At 51.3% G+C, this 26868-nt stretch overlaps 1 pseudogene; it reads right to left on the bottom strand.

The window, feature by feature from the left end:
• Positions 1-6716: 6716 nt before the first annotated feature.
• Positions 6717-26868, bottom strand: part of LOC121022940 (guanine nucleotide-binding protein G(I)/G(S)/G(O) subunit gamma-12-like) — a 29281-nt pseudogene continuing 9129 nt past the window's right edge.

Raw genomic sequence — 26868 nt, 5'->3', positions numbered from 1 at the left:
TTTGGAAGTTAATTTTGAGTTCACGGTCATCTTTATTGAAGGTACAATTTATGCCGGAGGTGTGATCCGAAATTAATTCATACAATGAGTGAAGGAAAAGCTCTTCATGTATATTTGGGGACTTTGGGTTTAGAGGAAGCCGGTGCTAAATCACTGGAAAGGGAAAGAATCCTTATGTGAATATCCCAGCCCTGGCTGATGTAGAAACACACTGAGCATGTGTGTGTGTGTGTGTGTTTCTGTGTTACGTGGTTTTAATGGGGAGAGGAACGTTCCGGAGGGCGGTAAGTGCAAAGATCCTGAGGCGCAAGGCTTCTTGCAATGATCAGTGAGAGTCGAGGAGGTCACTGTATTGTGTTCCCACAGCACATGCTGTGCAGAGCTCTTTGCTGCAGCTGGACTTTGACTGAAGAGGGGACGAAACTGAGTTCCCGGCCTCACACTTGGTGATGTGTTGTGATATCCCGAGAATGGAGGAAACACGGAGGGGGCCGATGGGGTGGGGGGGGCGGGTAGTACAAGGAAAGGGAAGGGGCGTCATCTGCTGACTTGGTTCGAGTTTGTCTAACTGCGGCCTCTGAGGCAGGGATTTGAATGCAAGTGGTTTATTTGAGGGGGGGCCCTAATAAGCCTCATGAAGGAGGAGGCCAGTAAGTCAAACAGACTCCACAATTTGCAGGGCCCAGTGCAAGCCGAAAATGCTGAATCCCTTGTTCAAAAGTGATGAAAAAATTCAAGACAATCACAGCAGAGCCTTAGGCCAACCTTAAGGGGGACCTACTAAGTAACGGGCTCTGTGCACCCGTGGGGTGCCCCGTGAAGAAGCGGGGTCCTGTGTGTACCAGGGATTGTGTGGGGATGTGTCCACCGGCATGCATCTGCCAGGGCTTCATCTCACGGGGGACCCTGAGTGCACATACCTCAGGGCGGTCCCCGGAGGCAGGGGTGTTCATTCACAACTCCCCTGCCCATCGGTGGGGGCTGTCCTGGGGCGCCTTCACCCCCTCATGTTTCTGGCCTGCCCTGTGTATATAGGCTAAGCACTCTGCATGAAGGAGTGTCTTCCGATAGACAGACAGACAGACACACAGATGCGGGAGTAGATCTTGCTTGTGGGTTGTCTGTGACGATCTCCAGGGCAGCTTGTGGCTGGGCATCAAAAGCACCTGCTGTGTAGACGCAGTTTTGCATGGGACGTGCGGGGATGCAGAGACCACGTCCCCGCTCCCCCGGCGGGCGGGACTCAGGCCGTGCTCACGGAGATGGTCCAGCACCGGCGGGCAGCCCAGGACGGGTCTGGGGACGTGCAGCCTGAGGATGGCCTGTCCTTGGAGTCCAGGCTGCCATGGATGGGGCGTGGTGGGGACTGAACTGAAGTGAGGACACTTCTGTATGCAAGCCCAACACTGTGAGAAGGAACCGGACTGTTGCAGTCAGAGTCCCTCAGGCAGTGAGCACTCTTGGGGTGCAGCGAGTGCTCTGGGGCTGTTAAAAGTGCCCCCGAATTTCACTAAACACAGAACCATCACTTGATAGTATTTTAGAGTACGTAGGAAACCTGACACAATATTCTCATGCATCCACGTTCTTACTCATGAGAATATCTTGGCCTCAGTCTCTTGTGCTTCTTCATGGGAGGAGGGGGGGGAAAGGTTCTCTCCGGACCCCCCTGGGGTCGAGGAAGAGCTCTGTGTTTGCCATGATTCCCTTTCTGGGGCTCTCAGGAAGACCAGATTCCCAGGCTTCCCTCCTGGCTGGGCTGGAGCCACGTGGCTGAGTTCGGGCAGGTGGGGACTTGAGTGGCAGCCACGTGTCCCTTGCAGCTGAGGCGCCTAAGAGCAGGTGCGTGGCCATCCCCTCTCTCCCTTCCATTCTCCGGCGGGCCTTTCACAGAATTCCTTCTCAGGGGGGATCCTTATGCGGGCTACCGGGTCCTCGATATCTAGACTGTACCGCATCTTTTTATCAGTCTCAGAATCCGTACGTGTGCTTTCTATACACAAAACCGTTCAGCAGATGCCCCCCGAGTGCCTCCCGTGTGCCAGGCACTGCTCTGGGCCGTGGACAGACCACCCCAGCTCCCCTGGAACTCACGTTCAGGTGGGGGCAAGCAGCAACGAGCAGACGAACAACAGTGGACACTTAAAGGCAATGAGCGGTGCTTGGAAAGAGAAAAGACGAGTCACGGAGATAGAGTTCGGACTGATTTAGAAGACCCCAGGGAGGAGACAACATTTGAATTTAGATCTGAGTGGGGAGCAGGGCAGAGCGAGCCAGGTGCAGGCAGGTGGAAATGGCATTTGCACATCTGAAGGCTGGGATGAGGCCAGCGTGACTTGCAGCGTGGGTGCAAAGAAAGGAGTCCGGATGACCTCGGCCTCTCGAGTTTGAGCCCCTGGGCAGGTTGTGGGGCTGACTGTGGAGATGGGGAATATTGGGGGCAATGTTGAAAGTCAAGGAGTCGGGGGGCTTCAGCTGGGCAGAAGGGGGGGGTGGCTGATGGTCCTCTTGATGGAATCCCCATTAGGACTAGTTAGTCTTGTATGTTTAATAAGTGTTTGTAGGTCTGTCATTGGTAATTAGCCAAATATGCGATTGAAATACAATTTTGAAAAAATGGGATGTTTGCTTTGGGGAGAGAACATTCTGTGCTATCTCAGGACAAAATTCTATTCTAGAGCAACATTTAAGTTTTTCTAAAATCTAAAGATTTAAGAAAAAGTCTCCATTTTTCTTGGAGGCAACTGTGTGATGCGTAAACTCTTACGTGTGTGTTTGTGCGATTGATGGGCAAGTTACACATCCAAAGTGGCTAGTTTAAAATATAGCCCACAGCCATTATCCAGGAGGGCTCACCGCTTGGCTTCTGGTGTGAATTTACAACCGCTTAGCGTACCTAACGAAACGGAGTAATTTTTTTGAATTAATTTGTGTATGAAAATACACGATAGCCTGAAAATGAGATAGTCCTCTTCTTAATCTTGGGTTACTCTTCCTAGCTAGCAGCTTAAATTCGGTGAGGCTGTGAAAACAGGACTAGGGAATGTAGGTGGTAACCAAGCCCATGACCTGCCCCGGCCGGACGTGCGAGGACATTGTGGGCGCGGTCTCAGATTTGTTTGCTGCCACCTGCTTTCAGCCTCTCCAGGGGAAGACGGTTGGGGAGAAGGTTCCTCCGGAGAGCGGTCAGGCACGGGAGGGGCAGTGGAGGCCCCAGGGACAACTTGAGGCATGTCCCTCGCCAGTGGCACCATCATGGCCCAGGGTCCCAAATCACGTTGGCCGCTTATCCTCTAAAACCTGTCTTGGGGCATCTCTCTCTCTCGGATCACTGTTCCATGCTAATTCCTAGTGCTAATTATAAAACACCCAGTACTCCAACTAATAGAAAGAAAGCCGTCAAGAATCTTTCAAGACATTTCATAGAATTTATGTATCCACCATCAACCTTTGACTCGATAGACAGAAATTGTTAATTGGGCAATTTGAATGATCTTAATATTGATTTAAGCTTTTAAATGGTTTTTTAGACATTTTATCCTAATGCCATCATGAGAACCAGGAGGGCAAAAATGATATTCTAATTTATCAAATCTCCACCTTAGATGGCGTAAACCAGCATCGAGACCTAGCCCCTTTATATCTAACGTGTCCTCTGATATTTGTACATTTTTTTTAAAAAGAGAAATTGAGTGTTTCTCCTGTGTGCTGATGAGCATGACTCTACATTCGTGTTTCTGGAGTGGGATCAAGAGGTCCTTGATTCAGCAAATCAGGGCCAAAAGAATCATCTACGTGGCAATTTTGCCCAAACGCGAATAGTCATTTTTGGTGGGTTTCCTTTGGCACTTAGATGGATGACCTCAGATCCTTCTATTAAAATAAATAAAGGTACGTATTCAGCGGTTAATTTTGTACTGCTCTGTTGGTACGTGTAACACACGAGGGATGGTGAACGTCTACAGTGGAGTAGGCGGGAACTTGGTATTAGGAGGTGAAGGAATTGGGTTTGGCTCATCTGGCAGAACTCTGTGGCCTCAGGACACTACTTCTGCTGTCACAAATACTGGATCTGAGCATCTCCCGCTTGTCACCTCCCTCCATTATGGCCGGTGTACAAGGGGGATTCCTTTGCCTTTTCAATAAGACAGTCTCTGCTATCTGCGTGGCCCAACGTCCCTCAGCCGTGACAGTCTTCCCTGTGGCTCTCGCAGGAGGCCCGATGGAACTGATGACGTGAACAGTGTGGTTGAGGGACTAGGCCCCGACGTTCCTTCCAGTTTTAAACATATTCAAGGCCATGTGACCTGGACCATATCATCGGGACCTTTAGAGAAATAAAGGCACACACTCGTGCTTCTATGTTATGCCCATAAGGCCAAGAAAGAAACAGCCACATGTAGCTTGAATGTGCATTTTAAATAAAACTTCCATCGATGGCAGAGTTTAGAATCACATTGCTCAGGACCAGGGAAAACTCTGTCTTCGTGTGAGCTGGTGTATTTACTTCAAATAAGGATGGGCAGCCTAACTTTACCTTGACTTCCAGCAAGTCTGCCTGCCTATTAGTCCGTCCATCCATCCATCTACCCATCCATCCATCCATCCGTCTATCCATCCGTCTATCCATCCGTCCATCCGTCCGTCTGTCCATCTGTCCATCCATCCGTCCGTCCATCCATCCATCCATCCGTTTGTCCATCCATCCACCCACCCACCCATCTGTCCATGTAGGTAGGTAGATATATGGTGAACATCCTTAGACCTACGGCCAATCTCTACTTCCTGACGATTTTGGTCTCTGCTGTTGCAAACCATATGCATGTGAAAGAGAGCTCACCTGTGCTAAGCCTTTGGTTCCTGAAAACAAATTCTTAGATGTGCAATTGCAGTGTTAGGGAATATGTTTATTTAATTAAACTTAAATGCTTATTTTGAACAATTTCTGATTTCCGTTATCAAATTTTCCATCAGAACGCTTTACCAATTTACACTCCTATTTGTGTTTTATGAACATTCCTACACTCTAGAGCATTGTTTTTTTTTAATATATTATTTCTTTCCAGTTACAGAAACACTATGTATTTATACAAGAACTCATTTGTTCTTCCGTCTTAATGTCTCAGAGGGCCCAGGGCATGAAGGTGTTCAGCTCGCAGGTAGAAGTAGGTGGAGAAGGAAATGTCATCCACTGTGGAACGTGGGTCCATGCACGGCTGGCTCTAGAGGGACTGGGGGGATCGCTGGCTGTGTGTGTCCCATTTTCGGGCTTTCTGGAAGAGTGCCCCGGACACTGAGGATCCTGGATAAAGGGACATCTGTATTTCATGAATCGTTTTCTTCCTGCAGGCACAGCAGAGACCCTGAGTTTAAAATATCAGTTCAGATTAACCAGACAGCTACAGAACCACTGTATTTTAGTCCCTGTATCGCATCCCTGATCTCATCTCGGCTTTCTTCCAATACCACCCAGGGGTGGTACAGATTGAAACGCAGCCCCGGCGAGTGTGATGGTGGCACTGCCAGCCGGGCTACGTGTACGTGGTGGCATCTTCATTTGAACCGTGTGGAAAACACTCAGTGCCTTGTCTCAGGATTACATAACTGCAAATTTCGAAGTTGGGACTTTAAGCTGACACAGCTGCTTACGTCTGGGGCTGAGGAGGCCGGCGGGGCTGGGTACCGCCTGAGGAGAAGGAGGCGTTGCCATGGAATTTAGCGAGGCAGAATGCTGGCTTGAGGGCAGCATGGCTCTCAGGCACCGTATTCAGTGAAAGGAAATTTACCGGCCCCACCAGGCGGTGAGTCCTACGTGTTTTGAGTGGATTGGTGACATAGGAACCTTCGAATCACTTGCACGGCGGGAAAACTGGCTGGAAGGAGAGACAGCGGAATATAATTACGTGCTGAATCGGACAGAGCTCCGCATTCCCTAGAACCGAAGTCTCTTCTCGCGCCGGTGGCACTTCTGTAAGATGAGGGGAAGGCGACTTGAGTCAGATCAGCCTGCACACCCCTCTGTATCGGCCCTCTTGTCTTGTGACTGTTCCTCCAGTTTGCTTCCTACTTTTGAAGCAAGGGTGGTTCTCACCCTTGGCTGCACGTTAGAGCCGTCTGGGATTTGGCCGAGGTTGTGCCGCGGGCCCAACCGGGTCAGACTGGCTGGGGGTGGGGGCCTGGCGCCAGGGCGTTAGGAGCCCCCGAGGTGACTCCAGTCCGCAACCAGGATGGAGGCAAACGGGTTCACGTGTGTTTCCCCTTTCGTCCTCTCACTGCATCCCAGCAAAGTTGGTCGGGAGGTGAATTTGGGGCACAGAATCGCTGACGTGTTTTTATTATAAAAGTCTACGTGTGTAGCTACAAAAAATGTCACCGGCCAAGGTGATCTGACAGTCTTTGGTCGAAAGGGGGTTAATACTGGCGACGTCCCGAATGCTCTTGCCACGCTTGAAGAACGCGGACTCACTTCCCGTATCTGGGGGTTTCTCTGTTTTTGCCCACCTTGTGTTTTTCTCCGTTTTCTCTTTGTTAAGTCTTTCTTGTCCGGCCTTTAAGCCCCTGTATTTGGCTTCCCTCCTCTTATCTATGTGTTTTTGTGAAGTGAGGTCCCGATTCCGCAGTGTATTGGCGAGTCCCGTCTTGCTCCTAAGTGTGATTTAGTAGAGTCTGCAAGCTTGCAAGTCGGGCTCTGAGATTCCGCGAAATGGGTCAGCGCCTCAGCCATCGATCCGCTGATCACGGAGCTCCGGGGCCCCTTCTCGGGCCGCCCGGCCTGCGGGACGGGAGGCGTGTGCGGTCCTGCAGGGGCTGGGGCACCGCCGCTGCGGGGGCGGCCACGGGAGCATCCACGGAGCCTCCGTGACTCGGTAACTGAGGACATCGAGGGCTAAGAGAGGCCAAGAAACTTGTCCAAGTTCATAAATCAGCCAATTTTGTTCTTGAGAGTGGCTGTAATGAGGTATTGATGGCAGAAAGTCTCGAAATTGCACTGAAATGAGGTTTCTGGATTACCCGTGGACTTCAATCACCTGGTCCACCTTTTTCTCGCTGTGGGGCAGGTATTCTGTGACTCTGTGTAATGAAGATTCTTTTTGGAACGGGCTTCACTCAGAGAAAGCTGACAAAAATGAATAGCACGATGATGAATTTTACGTTTTTTATAGATCAGAAGCCAATTTTAGGTTTTGTTATTACTAAACCCACGTGCTATCTCTAGCTCATTAGTAGTGCATTTTTTGCTCTAGTTTAAACCTCAGTCTGGAGAAGAATTTCGCTAAGTTGGAAACTTTAGGCTTGAAAACAGGAACGTGAACGAGACAGAATCGTGATTTACGAGGAATAAGTCAGATTGCCTGAGGGGAAGATGGTAATGGAGAAATAAATTCGGAAGTGATTATTCATGTTGCAAAAGTGACTCTTGCCTTTTCTGGAGGATGATCTGTCTGTGCTTCTTAGGCTGGGCTCCCTTGAATGTGGGGGGGCACCAGAGGAGTCGCAGGAGGAGGGAGACCCACCTTTATTGGATGCTTACTGTCTCCAGGCTCTGCCCCACCTCAGCTCCTCCCTCCCCTCTGGTGCTCCAGCCCCCGGGAGCTCTCAGCCTCGCTGCGGGTCTTGGACACACCAAGTGTGCACCTGCCTCAGGGCCTTTGCACTTGTGTCTTTTCCGTGTGAGAGTCCTCATCTCCTTACAGGCACGGTCTGTTCTCATTTCCTGTGGGCGTCTCCTGTTTACAGAGTGGCTTATCTGACACCTGCTCTGTGTTTCCATCCCCTCCTGTGTTCCTACCTCAGAGAATGGCATCCCCAACCAACTGCACGAGCCTGAAGCCCAGGACTTATCCTCCTTGACACTTCTCATTGCTGATGCATCACCAAGTTCTCTTCATCTCATTCTCAAAGGCCCTGTGAACCGCCATTACCCTAACTCTTCATGTCCCTGCCGACGCCCTGTGGCCTGTCCCCTAGCAGCTTTGCCCGCCTCTACCCTGATAGACCTTTGAATAAAAGAGATTTTGTTGTTGTACGTGGCTGCTATCATTTTCATCTCTGCACAACATCCCTTTGTGTGAATATGCCACAGTTTGTGTATCCGTTCAGCACTGAGGACATTTGAGTTCTTTCTAGTCTCTTGATGATGTAAACTCTCCCTCTGTTAGTACTTCTGTAGACTTCTCTTCAGGAGCGTGCACAGGGTTTCTCTGGGACATGTGCCCAGGAGTGGGCTTGTTGGCTTGTAGGACCTCCAAACTCTGAACGTCACAACAAAATAGCAAATTGCTTTCCAAAGAGGTTGTGTCCATTTGCACTCTGTGACCCATTGGTCCACATGCTCTCTGAGCTCTGGTGTTATCAGCAGTCTTGATTTTTCTAGTCGAGTGGGTGCAGGATGGAATCTCGTGTGTTCTCAGTTTACATTGAGATAATTACTGGTAAGATTGAATATCTTTTCATATGTTTATTGGATTTTCTATATATATCTTCTGTGGTTCATAGTGACTTTATTTCTTCTTTCCTAATCCTGTGACTTTATTAATTTTTTTTTCATGTTTATTTATTTTGAGAGAGAAAAAGAGAGACAGAGCACAAGCAGGGGAGGGGCAGAGAGAGAGAGAGAGAGAGAGAGAGGGAGGGAGGGAGGGAGGGAGAATCCCAAGCAGGCTCTGCACTGTCAACACAGAGCCTGATGTGGGGCTCGAACTCACGAACCATGAGATCGTGACCTGAGCTGAGATCAAGAGCCACCCAGGTGCCCCGGTGACTTTAATGTATTTTAATTGCCTCATGGTGTTGACTCCACTCTCCAGCACTGGTGTTAAATTCAAGCGACAACAATGGCCATCCTGGTCATTACCTGGTTTTAAGGGAATGTCGCTTCTAGAGTCTTCCCATGAAGAGTATCCAGGGTAGGTATTTCATACGCGTTTTTTTTTTTTTTTAATTTTTTTTTTCAACGTTTATTTATTTTTGGGACAGAGAGAGACAGAGCGTGAACGGGGGAGGGGCAGAGAGAGAGGGAGACACAGAATCGGAAACAGGCTCCAGGCTCCGAGCCATCAGCCCAGAGCCCGACGCGGGGCTCGAACTCACGGACCGCGAGATCGTGACCTGAGCTGAAGTTGGACGCTTAACCGACTGCGCCACCCAGGCGCCCCTCATACGCGGTTTTGACCAGGGTGGAGACGTTTCTCTCTGATCCTAGCTTGAATGATGTTTGACCACATCTCTATTGAGATGACCGTGTAATATTCTGATGATACGGTGGATGAATATTATGGACTTTCTAATATGAGAACACTCTTGCCTTTCTGGAAGAAATCAGACTTGGCCAGGACATATTATGTTTTCCTATTCACAACCGGGTCTGGTTTACTAATATTTTATTTAGGATTTGGGATATATGTTCAGGAACGAGGTTGGTCTTGCCTAATTAGACATGAAGTTTGTACTGGCCTCATGAGATGGGCATGGTCCCTCTCTCCATCCCCCAGAAGGGCATTATGTGAGAATGGACGGAATAACCTTTGTCTTGAAAGTTTTGGAGAACTCACTTGTAAAAACCCCTTGTTTTATGTTTAAGTGTGGAAAGTTCTTAAGCACTGCTTTCGTTTCTTTAATAGCGAGAAGATTCTTCAGGAATTCTATTTATTTTTGAGTTCTTGTCAGTTAGAAAGAATTTGTTCATCCAAGTTTTTGACTTTTGGCCACAAGTGATGCTATTAATTACATCTGGCTTCGCGTCTCTATTCGTGACCGGTATTACTTGGTTGTGTCTTTGCCTTCTTCCCTTATAAGTTTCTCCAGAAGTTTGACTCCTCCTTTCCCAAAGAGACACATTTTCACCTTGTTGGTGGTCCCCGGGCTCCCGGAGGCTGAAGAGGGATCGCTGGCTTTGGAGCAGAGGCCCCTGAACCGTTAGGGGGATTGACGGGCCTGCTGGGTTTTCATCCCACAGACAGAGGGAGTCTGTGCTGGGCAGGTTGAAAGGGATAAAAATGCTTCTGGTCACATGTGTGTCCCGCTAGTTCAACGTGCAGCTCGTTAGGACATCTCCACCAAACCACAGAACCACCGCAACGTGAGGTTTCTTCCAAGGGAAGCGGGTCCTGTGTGGGCAGTGATCTTACGGAGCGTCTGAACCAGGTGTGCCTTAGTCTGGAAACGCGAGCAGGTTCTTCAGAGTTTATGGTGGCGTTTGCGGGGACGTATAGTTACTTCACGGCAGGGTGTGGGGGAGTAAGTAGTTGACAGTCTTTGCCAGACATACTCCTTTAAGGCAAAGGCGAGGCTGAGATGAGGCCCGTGTGTCTTACCTGGTGTTTTATCTGTTCCATCAGTTGTAAGGTTCCTGAAGTATTTTCTCTGCCTTCCCTGTTTCATTTCTCAAAGTGCTTTCACTGTTGTGTCCACGATCAAACCTCAGACCAGCACAGAGAGGAAGTCCCCAGTGGGGGGCCTACTTGGCATAAGCATGCACAATTAGAACGTTTGTAACCCGTTAGCTACATGGAACCCAATTTTCTTTAAGAAGTCTCCTGTCATTATCTCAGTCTGTAAGTGAGGAAGATTTGAAAGTCCCGGACAGGTAACAGTGGGAGATGTTGAGTGGGGAGGACTGCAGAGGACAAAGTAGCTTGGGGTGTCCTGTGCCCTGAAAGGGCGCCTCTGGGTCCTCGTGCAGATTCTGTTCCCATTGCAAAGTCTTCTCCCTTCAAGGTTCCCCTGTGGCTCCTTGTATGGTTATTTGGAAGGATTCTTTGCCAGAAAATGTTAGGTGATCTGCAATTAGATTCTTCTTCCCCTTTCTTGGAATCTCATGTGTCCTGAACAGAATGTGTTGGCTATTATTTTGGGTTTGGGATTTCCCTTTTGAGCAATTCTTTATGCCTGGCAACTTTCAGAATAACACTCCCTAGACACACACACACACACACACACACACACGATCTCTCTCATTATTGTGACGTCAAAAGTGGTCAGTATTTGACTACATCCTGCACTGACTTCCTTAGTGTTTCAGGCAACTGTCTCTCTCTCTGCTTTCTTTCTCTTTCTTTTTTCCTCTCTTTCCTCCCTCTGTCTCCATCCCTCTCCCTTTCTCTTTTTTCAGTAGACTAGCCTTTATGCCTACTCTTACTGAAGACAGTCTCACTTGAAATACTGTCGATAGTGACTGCACATTATGACTTAATCTTGGGTGATGTTGCTAAATCTTTTGCTTCAAGGAAAACGTTAACTGATGCTACAATGCTAATAATAGAGGCTTGCCTCTCTTAAAAATAATTATAGATCAATAAATTATGGGGTGAATTAGAAAATAATTATAAAATAATTTACTGCAGTGCTCCTTTAAATATTGATGATAATTAATTTATAAGGCTTTTCCCCCCTCTTTTCGTAACTATTGAGTAAAACAACAGTCACGAAGGCAGGTACTGTACTGGTGTTTACAGGGTGTGCCCGTCTGCCAGGCTGTGCCGCCCCCGTCCTGCCGTGCAGAGGGGGATCTGGAGGGCTACTGCACCAGCCTTAACTTGCTGACACCTGGTGATCCCCTTTAGACCCTGGAAACGCAGAGCCGATGTGCTGTGTTGAGGTCCTAGAGAGCAGGGAAATGCAGACAGTGTCTGAGAGTAGGGAACCCAGCCTGGGGCAGAGTGGGGTGACGTGCAGCCAGAAATGTGTGGGAAGAATCTTTTTTAGAAGCCAGGACACCCCTGCTTCAAAGAAATCTAGTGATTTCTGTGGGAAAGTGAGGAGCGAGGTTTTCCAATCTGGAGTTTAGCATCCGCTGGCCTCCAGGGATGGAAGTGAGGAGAAGCGGACACGGGTGCGAGAGCAGGGCGAGAGCCTCCCACCGGACGAAGCTGCAAGCTTGTGTCCCTGCCGCTGGCCTCATCCTCAGAAGGGCAGTCGCGCTCGTCCGCTTCACCTGGGGGATCTCTCTCACCGAAGGGGATCCCCGTGCACAGCTTGTGATCACAGGGCTGGTGCTACCATGGACCCTGTGCTCTGAGATTGTGTCGGAGGAGTTGACCCCAGATGGCTGCCCTATGACCGGCAGAGAGGGACACACTGAGGTCTCTGGCACAGCAACCCAGGGGTGTGCTTCTGTGTTATGGGTACAATTTATACAGTAACTGGCACGATCAATGAGGTCTTCACACATGGATTCAGAACTGGTGTTGAGGGCTGACTGGTGCTTAGCTGTTGGGTCTGTAGTGGGAGGGGTGGCTCCCTCAGAGGCTCCCAGAGGCTGAGCTCTTGCTGGGCACTGTTAACTTGCTTAAATTGTCGAATTCCAAAACAGAAGTTGTCAGAAAAAGTGGTAATTATGTTTACTCCTAATACACCTCAAACTAAATCTAATTTTGTTTTGTTTTGTTTGTTACTCAGGTGAAATTCTCCTTATATAAAGTCAGTCACTGAGAAGTAATTCAGTGGCATTTGTATATTCACATTGGGGTACAACCATCACCTCCATGTAGTTCCAAAACATTTTCTTCACCCCAAAAGGAAACCCCAGACCCATTAGTGGTCACTCCGTGTTTCCTTCCTCCCAGACCCCGGAAACCAGCAGTCCGCTTTCTGTCCCGATGGGTTTACTGTTCTGGACGTTTCATACAGATGGACTCCTACTGCGTGGGTCCCTTTGCGACTGGCTTCTCTCACGTAGCCCCGTTTTCCAGAGGCATCCACGCTTGGGCGTGTGCACTTCCTTTCCTTTTGTGGCTCAGTGCTACCCCGGCATGTGGACAGGGTATAGTGGCATCTGCTGGTGGATGTCAGGTCATGTCCACCGTCCAGCTGCTGTGACTGATGCCGTTCAGAGCACATGTGTGCACGTGTCTGTGTTCAGTGTGTCCGGGTTGGTGGGTCACGTGGTAACTCTGTGCTTCGCCAGACCTTTCCTCAGCATCTCACATCCCCACCAGCTGTGGACGACTTCCAGCTTGCCCATATCCCTTCTGAAGTTGCCCGTGTCCCAGGCTGGACCGTGGTCTGGCTGGAGTCAGGAGATGGGGAGCTTGGACCTGGGAGCTGCCCGGGAGCTCTGGCTGAGACTGGGGATCCCTTTCCGCCGTGACATTCTGAAATCTGTGACCTCATCATCTAAGGGGTGGCCCCCGAACACGGACACTTGGGTCCCTTTCCTTGGTCCTCATTTCCATTCTTGAAATTCTTGGAGCCATCCTGGCTCTTCCTCCACGTGCAGTAACTTTGGCAAGAATTTAGGGTCGGGTAAAAGGGGGTCAGAAGATTGATTCCCAGACTGATTGGTAATTCGGATCAAAAAACATTGATTGAGCACCCGTTCTGCTTGTGGACGTGGTTGACTTCACAGTTTCAGGGGAAAGGCCCCGCTGCCCCTTCCCGACCTGTGCTTCTGACCGTGGGGAGGCCCGCCCACCGGAGGCCACAGCTCGATGTTGAATTAAAGATGAGAGATGCACCGGTGTGGCCGGCAAAGAAGGAGGGACCCCTGCATCCAGCTGAAGAGGGTACAGCCTTCAGCGCGAGGTCCCGGGACCCTCCTGGCTCCTGGCCCGGGCCGCCCCACCTAGGTGCGCTGCACAGGTGGGGGTTCTGAGACGGGGGTCACGGCTACGGAGGCAGGGCACCACCTTACACATGCTTGCAGCTCGTGCGTGGGGGTCGTATGTGGGGCGTTTGAGGGAGACAGAGGGGCCTTTGCAGAGTGCAGCCTGGCATGGATTTGGGGTTCTCCAGATGTGTTCGGAAGCTCATTCTCTCCCAGCTCCCCTTACCTGTGAGGCAGGGCTGTACAGCAGATGCCACCAAGGTTGTTGGCGGGGGAGGAGTGGACTGGGACTCTGCTGCTGGAGGTGGGGAGTAGCAGGTCGCTGTCTGCTGGGTGTGGCCTGCGTGTGGCCCCAGCCCGTGCCCCCTCCTGCCCTCCCGCACTTGTTCGGGGGGCGCCCCGCGGCTGCCCCCAGGGCTCGCTGCCTAGCCACCCAGACGGGGACATCGTAGGCCGCAGACCTCAGACCTGGGTGCTTGGGGAGGCTCTGATGCGGGGTCCGTGGTGCCCTGGGCGTGGCCTGTCCTCACACCTCCCTGGGGAGGCACCGGCTGCCGTACCGTGTGCTCTCTGCGCGGGGGTAGCCACACGCGGCTGGACGGGCAGAGGGGCAGGTGGGCCTGGCGTGGGTTCCGGCCCTTCGGCCTCTGAGCCGAGCGGCTTTACCTTCCTCACTTGGGTTTCCCTGTCTTCCAAGTGGAGGGAATGGTGGAGTCTGCCTCGGAGTGTTTTCCTGGGAACTGAGAGCGTAGCAGTGAGGCAGCGACTCTAGTAGGTGTTCGTGTCCCCGGACACCGTTTGGAGCGTCAGCCCGTAAATCTACGCAACGGCTCTTCTGTGGCCAAGGCGCGTTGTGGAAGTGGGAAAATGACAATGTAACTCAAACCGTCAAAGTGAAGATGTGAAGTCTCCGCAGAAATTCCAGAGTGGATGGTGTGGGAGGCCCCTACGCCCGCTCAGGGAAGCGGGAGACACTGCAGAGGGGGTTTGTGAAGAAACGGCTTGAACGGGAGCCTGGAGGCAGCGCGCTGTGATGGGGGGAGAGACTATCCTGGAAAGGCAGAACTCGAGGGGCACGTATGTTTAGGGGAGGACGCGGTGTGCCTGAAGCCCCCTCTCGCTCGGGTCTGGGTGCGGTCCTGGGCCGGGGGTGTGAGATTGGTGGCAGCGTGGTGCGTGGTGCCTCGGGGGCGGTGACCTGGCAGCCGTTTGCATGAGAGGGCGCAGTCTGGAAGGAACCGGAAATGAGATCAGACGAGCAAAGTCAAGTCTTACGTGTTTAACAATGGTTCTGTAAATGCGGTGACTCATGGCCATTAATGCGGGCAGCTCAGCGTGAGTGGCCGGCCGGACAGGCGGACGTCTCCCAGGTGGGGTGGGGTGGGCCTGGTGGCCGTGGAGTGGAGCTTGGGAGGGAAGCTTTCTTTTTTCTTTCAACTGGTGGCATGGAGAGAGAAATTTTAATAAGGAAATAAGCATCGATACGTGTACATACACAAGACACCCCTCACCCGTCTACGCTGCACAGGTTGGCACAACCCTATCAAAAATGTACCATGACATAAAGGTTTCAGTAAGTTGTTCTTGGCATTTTCACCCAGACGGGTACTTAGGTAGTTTAGGTCTTGCTAGGACTGGGTTATTCATATATTTAAGAGTATATGATCATGTTTTCTAAAATGGCTCAAGCCGACCTGTCTAAAGCAGTAAGCCAATAGGACGCCGTGGTCATCACGTGGAAAAGAAGATCATTATTCTGTATTAGGTCAGAAGGAGGTGTTTTGGAGAAAGGGCAGCTTGGGACATCAAGAGTCGGAGTGAGTCATTCCAGGCTAGGGTACTGTGGTCACTAGCAGTGGTTACCAAGAGGCTGAAGGTAAATGTCCTCCAAGGAACTGCCCGTGACTGGCTTCGTGGAGGTCAGGCGAGGGACTGTCTCCGTGGTCCTCTGTAAGATGAGGCAAGTTTTTTTATCCTCAAAGGGGTCTTTGAGGTTGGTGTCCGGATCAGCACTGGGTCGCTCCTGGCGTGCTCCTCGCAGTAGCACACGGGGTCCGTGAATGCCTTTGACACCTTTATTCTCTCCCCGGGGGGTGGGGGCTCCATCCTCGGTGGCACAGTTCCCCGCGCCTGGGCGATGCTGCTGGTGCTCGCCGTTTCGCTCGACATCATCAGGTGTTGTTTTTACCTGGAACCAGTAAGACTTCCTGGGCCCACCGTTTTCAGGTTGAAAGTGGCAGGATGAATCACCTGTGCCCGCTGTGCGGTGCCCACCCGCCTACCGGTGCGGCCTCCCCCTCCGCCACCAGGGACTCGGCGTCCAAGGGCTCCTCGGGAGGGGACTTTCTGTCACGCCCATTTCCGTGTGGACGCGGTCCTGAGACGGTGCTGGTGTCCTGGGGAGGAGAGGTACTCGACCGAGTTCTGTGCACTTTTATTTCCCTGATTATTTTGAATTTCCAAGTCAGTTTTGGATCTGGGGTTCTCAATTTACCCTCCGGGAGGGGGACCCCGCTCCCTCAGGAACAGTATTTCAGTGAGGAATCTCCCGTTCGTGGGGCAACTTTCCACGACAAAGAAATGTCGCTCGCATGTGCACTTGGAAAACGCTCTTATGATTTAAAAATATATTGACATGGAAAGACTTGGCCGAGTGGCCACGTTGCAAGAACTCAGTGTTGATATCAGCAGAATGTGATGTATTCCCTCTCAAAATAAGATCATTGGGGATAAGCTATGAATAATTTCCAAGTTTATTTTCACACGATATTTGTTTTTAGTAGCACGCTGGGACTTAACGTGATGACAGACAACTGTTGTGTTTTTCCGTTTCCCTCACTGGAGCTAACAAAGGGCACCAGACAGTCCCTTGGCTGGAACCTCCTTTCCCTCTGCCGGCACCAGGTGGCGCCGTGTTGCAGGTTCTTGAAACGTTGATTTATTATTTTAAAAATGGAATTCAGGAATTAGGGCTGCTGGTATTCTAGGTTCACTAGATTTTGGAGAGTGTTCCAAGTGCTGGGTAAGAGATTCAAAGACTGTATTTAAGATTTTTTCCCCCAGTCTCCAGTCTCATCTGTTAGAGTAGGAAAACTCTTTCTTCCCAAATCTTGATTTTCAGGAGGGGTGGGAAGAGAGTGTCCCTACACGTGGCCTGTGCGAAGCAAAATTTTGATGCTTTTGCACCACCGCCTTCCCATTTTTCTGTTCTGTTCTCCCGTTCTACTTGTAGAAAAGTGATTTATTAAGGGTAAATTATACTAAAATGTTAGTGACTTATTTTTACTAGAGGAATGGATGCACAGAATAACGTTTGGCACAAAAGATTGGAGTTTTAGCCCTCGGTGACAAACTGGTTTGGAAAACATGTTTAAGATTTACTTTTACCTCTAACCTGAGCAGTATTCTTTTTATCTGGACAGATAACAAAACCATACGTCGTTTAGTATGATGAATACATTTTGCTCAAGGCAAATTTGGTTTTCCTGGTTTTCGCAAGAATATTAAAGCCAAGAACGGCCACTGTGGGTTTACAATTAACGAATAAATATTTTTGAAGCGTTGATTTGAAGTCTGAGAGGATCTGTGTACAAAATGGAACAGGAAAAGACGTCTGAATACCCAGGAACGCTGTAATTGATGTGTTTGAATCTTGAAAACACTATTTATCATTGTAGCTAATGCAGAGTAATATATACTGCCGACGCTTCAAAAGAACGGGGTGAATTCCGTTGTTAAAATTACAGTTCTATTGTGCATTCTGTCGGGTTATCCTTTATTTTTACAAAAATAGTCCTCCTGCTGAACATCTATTTTGAGATTAAGAAGTGCCTATTCTTTCTCACAGGAGAATAGTTCTCACCCCTCAGTTCTTAAAGCAGATGAGTGCTTTCGAAAGATGACTCTCGCGGCATGCAGGACGGGATGACTGAGGGAAGCGAGAGTTGGGAGATGACTCCCTTCTCTTAGCCATTTATTTGCAGGGTACTTAATGAACACCTACTATGTGCCAGGCATTGTACCAGACAGCGGCGACACGGTGGTCCGTTCTAATGTTGATTTATTTTTGACAGAGAGACAGACAGCACGAGCAGGGGAGGGGCGGAGAGAGAGGGAGACACAGAAGCGGAGGCAGGCTCCAGGCTCCCAGCTGTCAGCACACCGCCCGACGTGGGGCTCGAACTCAGAAACCGTGGGATCGTGACCTGAGCCAAAGTCGGACGCTTAGCCAACGGAGCCGCCCAGGTGCCCCGGTGGTCAGTTCTAAGTAAGGAGAGATGAAATCCTTCATGAGATGTTGAATGGCTGCATTAGGGGGCAGCAGGGACACAGGACGGGACAGACCCAAGAGATTCTGGAAGTGGACTTGCCAGAGCGTGGGGTGTCTTGAACGTGGAGCAGGGATGGGGATGAGCACATGACGGTCCCGCCGGTTCCTCCCTTCCCTGAGCACATGGGGAGCGGGCAGGCATGTGGACAGAGCCCTCCCGGGAGTCATTCGGAGTCTGTATTTGTTCCCGTCTCCACTCGTGCCCCCACTGGCCGTCCCGCATCCACATCTCCTCGTTCCACAGTCAGTTAAGGGGAGGAGTACTGCTAATTTTTTTAATGTTTATTCATTTTTGAGAGACAGAGCATGAGCAGGGAAAGGGTGGAGAGAGAGGGAGACAAAGTATCCGAAGCAGGCTCTAGGCTCTGAGCTGTCAGCACACAGCCCGACGCGGGGCTCGAACCCATGAACCAGGGCTTGAACCTATGAACCGTGAGATCATGACCTGAGCCAAAGTTGGACACTTAACTGACTGAGCCACCCAGGCGCCCCTGATGGGAGGATTACTATTAATAATTTTTTAAACTGTAACCAACCACTGAAAAACATACCCAGATACAATGGTGTTGGGTTTCCATGATGGGAACGGTACGTAAACGTCTGTGTTTATTATGTTCACACGGAGGCCATGTCTTTAACAGGAAAAATCCTTAAAGCACGGTATCTGGTGCCTCTCTGTCCCCAGTCGCCGTGGAGTAGAGGCCTGCAGCTCTCAGAGGATGGGAAGGGATGACGTTTCCTGACTCAGTCTTTCAAGTACTGGGCGAGCGTACTCTGTGTTTGTGCTGGGCTGCATCTTGCACGGCATAATCCTTACCCTGGAGACTGTCACCAGGCTGTGTGCCCGCCAGCTCTGTGACCTTGGGCATTCCCTGGTCCCCTAGTTCACACCTGTGATAAGATATGTGAAGAACCCGGAGTCGTTCCTCTTTAACGTCAGTTCCCTTCGCCTGCAAGCAGGTGACAGGCTGGTGACTGGGACAGAAAACAAGTCACCATGAAAGAGGCACTCACTCCCCACCTGTCACAGCCAAAGCAGCTTCCGGAACGGGAATCCCAGTCGGGGCTTCACTTCTTTTCTGCTTTATCCTTTTCTCAGGCCTCCGAGGACACGGGTGTGGGTTTGTAAAGCTTCTGACAGTGGGAGCCGAATGGCTCGTCCCAGCTCTGGGGGGCGGGCGGCGATGACTGATGTCAAGGAGGGCTGACTGTTTCTCAATTACGTGCAGGGGAAACACAGAGAAGAAGGAACAGCCCACATCGCCATGGAATCCGTTCCTCGTATGTTTACCGTGCGCTCGGGGGGTGTTTTCTTACGCGTGCAGGGAGAGACGCGGAGGGGCACCGTTGCACGTGCTGGTCGCTCCCCTGCGCTGACCTGTCCCCCTGCCTTGCTCTGGGCCTGACCACTGAATTCGGGTGCTGGGGACGGCTCTCGAGAGATGTATTACTGCACACACGTGGTCCTGTGACTCTCAGGACGACAGAGTCTGCAGACTTCAGTCTGGTGCATCTCGTCTACTGTCCACACCACCTGGAGACTGCAGGGAACGTGGCACACGGGCACGCGGGGGCTTCTCAGCAGACGGTCACCAGCCTTCTAGGAAGATGAGGCCAGGATGAGCTGTGCAGGGTGATGCGCGGCAAGAGCGACCGGGGTCGTGCGGGAGGGCTGGCTGTGGACTCGCGTCATGCCGGCACCTGTGGAGCCATGGGGCCTGACCCGGGCCACGCCGGCGATGGGGATGTGGGGCCTGACCCGGGCCACGCCGGCGACGGGGACGTGGGGCGTGACCCGGGCCACGCCGGCGATGGGGACGTGGGGCCTGACCCGGGCCACGCCGGCGACGGGGACGTGGGGCCTGACCCGGGCCACGCCGGCGATGGGGACGTGGGGCATGATGGTGACGGGGCTGTGAGGTATGACATGGGCCACGTTGGTGACACCACGTTAGACGCGTCCCCTTTGCTGAGGGTGCTGCACAAAGAACCCCGGAGGCCCCTGGTCCCAGACGCCTCCCCTTCGTCATCCACTTATAGGCACCTGTGTGGTGCACTTGGCCGTGGGAAAAGGGCGAGCCCGTGGCCACCGAGGGCGTCTTCCCTGCCATCCTGCAGGGTCTCACCCTGGCCGGCAGAGCAGACTTCTGTCTGCCTGGATCTCTGGCGCATGTGTGACCGCATCATGCGCAGCCGGCCCGGGTGGCAGGTTCGTGCAGTGCTCCCCCCCCCCCCCGGGGACAGCCTGCACCAGCCGGTTGGTGGCAAGTGTCCTCCGTCTCCCTCAGAGCCCAACGCACCTTGTGGGGTGGCACTTCCTCTTCCATCTGCTTCCTTTGTGAGCCGGGAGGGGCCGCAGGGCTGAGGACTGTCCCTGAGCCACGCGGCCCCTCTGTTCCGCCACCAGGGACCCCAGCTCCCCCAGCCTCCCGGCGCTCAGAGGATTCCAACCGTTCCCTGCGCGGAGCCCACTTCAGCTCCTGAGCCACAAACAGCAGACACGCGAGCCGCCCTCGCAAGGTATTTTCCCTGTGCCCTTCTCTTTCTCCCCCGGGTGCGAAGTGCTCGCTTTAATGACTAATTTACAGTAGGAACTTGGAGGTGAGGCTGCTGCGACCCGCGTCTTGTACGCAAGGCGGCTGCATTTATTTGCCACAGCACGATTCCCTTCGAAGAGAAACGGCAGAGTTTTTGTTTTTTTGTTTTCAATATATTTGGAGATTTAGCCCATATAACGGGTCTCTTTGTGAATGGGCTTCTAACACAGTGGTAGCTTTTGTCTCAGAGACGGTAGGAATAATAAAATGTAGTCACTACTAAATTATGTCATGGACTGCAGTAGATTTTTACCATTAATTGGATCTAGGCCCTCTGACCTTTTCACAGGAAGCAAACTAAAGGTATAATAATTTTTATAAAGATGAGCTTTCTGTACTTCCAGTAATTTTTTTTAAAACATTGAAATAATTTCTGGACAATGAAAGAACTCTGGCTTTATTGTTCTTGAGATAAATAAAGCTTTGAGTTTCAAGGCTGTCACGTGTTCTTTCTCTCCCTCCATATCTGCGGCCACCTCCTTCCCCGGGTGAAGATAATAACGGGGGGGGGGTGGGGGGGTGGGGGGCGTGAATCAAAGGTAGCTCACATTCAGGAAAATCTAATTGAACCAAAATTATATTTCTACCAGTGTAGTTTTTAATTTTTTTTTTTTCAACGTTTATTTATTTTTGGGACAGAGAGAGACAGAGCATGAACGGGGGAGGGGCAGAGAGAGAGGGAGACACAGAATCGGAAACAGGCTCCAGGCTCTGAGCCATCAGCCCAGAGCCCGACGCGGGGCTCGAACTCCCGGACCGCGAGATCGTGACCTGGCTGAAGTCGGACGCTTAACCGACTGCGCCACCCAGGCGCCCCCCAGTGTCGTTTTTAAAATGAACTTATTCAGACTCTTGCCCAAAATAACAAGCCAACATTTGACAAACATAAATGTACATATTCAGTGGGTATTTTTTTCTTTGAAACTAAATACTTTATATAAGATTTATAAAACTCTGAAACCAAGATCCTGAAAGCAGGCTAACGCATTGAAACTCTTTGGTGGACTTTTGAAATAGCTTGGCGTAAGCAGGGGTACTTGGTCTGAGCTCATTTATTGCAGATTCCAGTTTGCTCTTTGGTTTTCTTTCTTTTTGAATTCCATCTGTTTTGCATGGTCTTTGCTGTGCATCCTGGTCAGGCCACGCTGACGCCCATGAGCTGCACCAAACACTGCCTTTATCGTTTTCCAAATGATGTTTGTGAGTCACTTGGTAGAACTGACCAAATCCAAGGGCTGATCCCCACCCGCCATTAACATGATACTGAGACGGGCTGACTTTTCTGAGCTTAAAAGCATGATGAGCTGGTCAGACGCTAGGTTTGTAAGAAGTGCTTGGGAGCCATTGGTTGATGGTTTAACGCCAGAGAATGTGTGAAAGAAAAGAAGAATCCGTATTTGTGGCTGAGTTCCTCTGCTTCGCCATCAGTGGGACTGGCGTTCCCGAGGCCCTGGCCACTTTGAGGATCCCAGCCATCCCAGGCTGGAACATATGAAGGGTTTTCAAGGCACCGTACGCGGCATCTTGCGCTTGAGGAGTGGGAACATCCTGGCAGAGCTGATCAGATAATTGTGCGCTTCTCTTTTGTGTTCGTAAACTTAACTGAAATAACCAAACAATCTGACCTTTAGATGTGAAAGCACTGCCTTGAGATAACGGTATCGATTTTCTCACTTAGGACTGTTGCACAGAAGTTTAGAACTAATCATCTTGTTTTGCAGTTAACTCATCTGCAAAATGTCTTTGTCTATGTGCATGCACTTAGACACATGTATTTTTATGAAATGATGTCAAAGACAAAAATTCATCTTTTTATGTTCCTCACTTGTGCAGCCGTGGAGAGATAATTAACAACATCTATGAAGTAGTTTGTAAGTAAAGACACGAGATAAGCAATTAGTCATACTTTTACCGAACCGTCAAAGGTGGTTTGTAAGTGAGGTCAGCAAGACGCTAACTACATGGTTGAGTGCGTTATTTGAAGTAAAGATGTGTGATCTTTGAGTGAAGTTATTAATGATGTGACAAAAATCTTGAAAAACACTCGTTCCAATGGGGAACCAGAGTCAAGGCTTTGTACTGACACGTTAGCCGTGGGGAAGCAGCTCTGGGGAATAGAGCATTATGTTTGCAGATATTTGCCGGAACGGTACAGAGGAGGAGAAGCGATCACTCTGTGCATCTGCTCAGACTTTTTGGCTAGAAGTTTGTCATGATAATGTATTACACAGCTAGTGGATTTCTGACGGGCTCAGAACTTTCTTTCCCTCGGTCCACATTTAATCAGCACAGATACAGATTGTGCTAGTGAATTATCAAAAGCTTTCATCTGGTGGTAAATCTTGTTCTGCCGCTCCAATAACACAGGTGGCGTGATGGAGAAGAGGGTGGTCGGGTGCGTGAGCCCGGCTGAAAGGACCAGGCAGAGTCAGGACGACTTAGCCAAGGCCACGGATGGGGAGGGCAGACACACAGGGCAAACAAGAATTTATTCTAAAAATCCGAGTGTTCTTACAGAGTATTCTAGCTCCTGCATTTCCCCCAAGTAAACACACTTTGGGTAGACTGCAAAAGAGGAAGTATCCCTGTCAACAAAGAGAAGGCTTTCTCTCGGTGGGGGTGGCGGTGATGCTAAACTCCATCGTGAGTCACGGATGACATGCGTCTTAGTCCCCGGGACTGACCTCGGGGAGGAAACCCTGCCTCTCCTTCCCTCTTCCCTCCAGTGTCTCCAGGCTGGGGGACCGAGGCGCCAGCCAATGGTGGCTGCCCATGTGTTCTCACATAATCAGGTTATACAGGCAATGAGAACTTTTCTGCCTTGAGAAGAATTGGAGAGAAATGTGTTTTCTAGAGGATTTGGCAGGAAGCGTTCTGCTGTTGCTTCCAGTTTACCGCACAGGAACCATTTATTAGCACAACAGATCTGCATTGATCGTGAGCCATTAGAACCTGCCTCATTTTCTCTGTTTCCAAATTTACTTTGTTTGCCCGGACCTTCCCGGTGCTCCTGACAATTAGCCAGCTGGTGTTTTATTCCCCATCACTTGAGTTTTAAAACTTTTTTTCAGTGTTTATTTTTGAGAGAGAGGGGGAGAGAGAGAGAGAGAAAAAACAAGTGGGGGAGGGGCAGAGAGAGGGGGACACACAGAATCCAAAGCAGGCTCCAGGCTCTGAGTTGTCAGCACAGAGCCTGACACAGGGCTCGAACTTGTGAACCGTGAGATCATGACCCGAGCCAAAGCCGTACGCTCGACTGACTGAGCCACCCAGGTACCCCTGTTCCCCATCACTTTAGAACAAAGCATGGGAAGGCAGAATATCCAGAAATGATCCCCTTCTGGGCACAACGGCACTACTCTTTTGTATTTTTTGCAACACGCAGTGCTCCCTGAAGCTACGGTCTTTCCCCTGTTGTCTGTGCGAAGCTGTGTCTGTCCTGTGTGATCTGTAAAAACCGAGCGGCCTTTGACAGCCGCCAGTGACCGAGGCCGCCCCGGCCGCCGCTGCGCCAGTTCAGACAGTTAACGCCAGGAAGACAACAGCCTCGGTTTGCAGGGAGATAATTGGAACTTGTTCTGAGCAAAAGGAAATCAAGTATTTTAAGTGGCCGGCGGGCCAGGGGACTCAGGTACCCCGTGACATCTGATAGGTGGGGTCGTCGCCCGTGTTGACAGCTGAGGTTTAGGAGAAAATGCTGCCCGGTAAAGAATGCTCTTCTCTTCCAAAACATCCAGCTATTTGTTTGAATGTTACCGGCTTCTCAAGAGGGGTTTTCACTCGTGTGTGGAGCTTCAAATGTGCATTTCTTCCTTGCGGCTTGCGGAAGAAGCCAGAGTTGGAAACTTTATCACAGAAATAACCTACAGGGGAACGTCGAGTGAAGATGTTGTTCTTACAACTACTTCTTGATGTGACATTTGTCAAAGCCTCTTTTACACACGCACGTGTATGCGTTTGTGATACAGTCGTGGCGATGGAGATATGTGTGGTAAATGTCAATGATAGGATGACGTTGTCGTAAAGCCACTTTCTGCCTAATTCTTTGTTTTTGTGCTTTACGTACACATTGGCCATAGGGATTTCTTTTTAACAGCATTACCTTCAGACAAAGGAAAACGATATATAAGGAATCAATTTTAGAAAAAGCTAGTATTTTATTTACTTTTTAGTATTTATCTTTTGGGAGAGTGCAAGTGGGGAAGGGACAGGAGAGGGACAGAGGATCCGAAGCAGGCTCTGTGCTGATGGCAGAGCCCAGTGTAGGGCTCTAACTCATGAACCACAGAGATCGTGACCTGAGCTGAAGTTGGATGCTTAACTGACTGAGCCACCCAGGTCCCCCAAAAGCTAATATTTTAAAGAAAACACTCCTTCTGTCTCTGACATAATTAAACGTGACATATTCATTCATTCATTCATTCGCTCACTTGCTCAACAGATGTAAGAGTTAGGAATTGACCTAACTGTGCCTGCTGTGTGCCAGGCACTGTTTTGGGTATTTAGGGTAAAAGAGGAGAAATCTGTCCCTAATAGAACTTATATTCTTATTTCAGGAGAGAGAGAGAATAAATAAGCCGGTAAGTAGTCCCTGCTGTGTCAGATGGTGGTAAGCGCCCCGCCCCGGCGGGGGGGGGGAAGAGGCCACAGAGGGTCGTGCCAGTCGCAGGGGTGGGGTGTGCAGAGAAGGGACGGTGGCCACGCGCACGCAGGGGAGAGCGTCTCGGAGACCAGAGGGAGCCACCGCAGGGTTGCAAGCGCAGGAGCGGTGGGTCTGATCCACGTCTGGAAACCAGTGCTCTGGCTTCTCTTTTTTCGATTGTGGTAAAATACGAGTCAGATAACCTTTCCCTGTTTAATCGTCTTTAAGTGAACCCTGGCACGGAGCACATTCCCTTTGTGCCACCATCACCGCCACCATGGCCAGGACCGTCTCCATCTCGTCAACCCTCTCCATCTGTCCCCGTTAACCCCCAACTTCCCCTCCCCCAGCGCCCAGCACCCACCCTCTACTGTCTCTGTGGATGTGACGTATCCAGGGACCTCGTACACGTGGAGTCACACGGCGCTTGCCCCTTCGTGACCGCCTTATCTCACTGAGCACAGTGTCCTCCTGCAGGCTGGTCTTATCTCACTGAACACAGTGTCCTCAAGGCCGGTCCACGTCGCAACCAACGTCAGGATGTCAGGTGTCAGGATGTCCTTCCTCTTTAAGCCTGAATAATATTCTGCTCCACAGATAAACAACATGGGTTTCAACAACCGCATTTGTTTGTCGGTTCACCCGTGGATGGCCCTCTGCCTTCTTTCCACCTCCTGGCCGCCAGGAGCGGTGCCGCGGTGAGCGTGGGAAGCACGTGTGGGAGCCCTGCCCGCTCCGTGGACTCCCGCGTGGGACGCAGTTCTGTGTTTAGCTCCGTGCAGGCCGTCCGCGGCTCCCACCGCACCCGCACCACCACCTGGCGGCCCACCAGTGGCGCAGCGTTCTGGCGGCTCTGCGTCCCCGCCGACACCGGTGCTTTTTTCTTTTCTGTAACGTGCCTTCCGTTGGAAACAAGGTGGCGGGCCCGGGCAGAAGCGCAGGGGGACCAGTGGGCGTGGCCGAGGCCGTGGGCGTGGCCTAGGGTGTGGCCGAGGCCGGGGGCGTGGCCGTGACGGGCCGCTCAGTACTGTGGCCGCTGTGCCCTGCGGATGGCGCCGCACGTTTTGCCGGCGGAATGGGGGTTGGGCACGAGGGCCGGATGCGGAGGGGGATCCAGTGTCTGTGGCCGGCACAGCCAGCAGGGCGGCGCTGCTCTGCTGAGGCGGGTGTGGGACGGGTGCCGGTTTGCGGGTGTAGATACAGCATCGGTCTTGTCTGTTTGTATACGGGACTAGGACGGCTGTGCCGTGATTGGTGCATTCTGGTACAATCCCGACCCTGTCCTGGGAGGGAAGGACGCAGCAGGGGCATGTTGGGCTTGTCCCTCAGCAGTGGTCGGAACAAAACTTGGGAGAACCTTTGCATGTGTTCCCCCCCCCTCCCCGCACCTGCGCGGTTCACCTCCCTGTGCCGCCCTCCCCCTACACCCCGTCGAGCTCTCCCATGTCCCCAGGTAACACCCTGCTTCCCAGGGCGGGGTGCCTGCGGCGGGGGGCGGGGGGCGGGGGGTGCCCCCTGGATGCGCTCCCGTCTCCGGTGGTACCCATTTGTGCCCGACGCCTCAACACCCGGCCAGTGGCCACTGAGAGTGGATTGTCCGAGCTCTGATGAAGCCAAGGATGTGACGTGCTGTCCTTTCCTGTTTATCTGCAGTCGGAGAGCGTTGGTGTGGGAATCATGGGGACGCGGCGCAGGGCCGCTGCTTCTCCCGCCCGGTGGCCCTGCAACCCTGCATCTCCCCACACGTCCTCTCCCA

This window comes from Herpailurus yagouaroundi, unplaced genomic scaffold (genome assembly GCF_014898765.1).
Source record: "Herpailurus yagouaroundi ecotype Mexico unplaced genomic scaffold, PumYag 483, whole genome shotgun sequence".
NCBI classification, from domain to species: domain Eukaryota; kingdom Metazoa; phylum Chordata; class Mammalia; order Carnivora; family Felidae; genus Herpailurus; species Herpailurus yagouaroundi.
The sequence above is the reverse complement of the archived record's forward strand: the minus strand, read 5'-3'. Positions and strand labels throughout refer to the sequence as shown.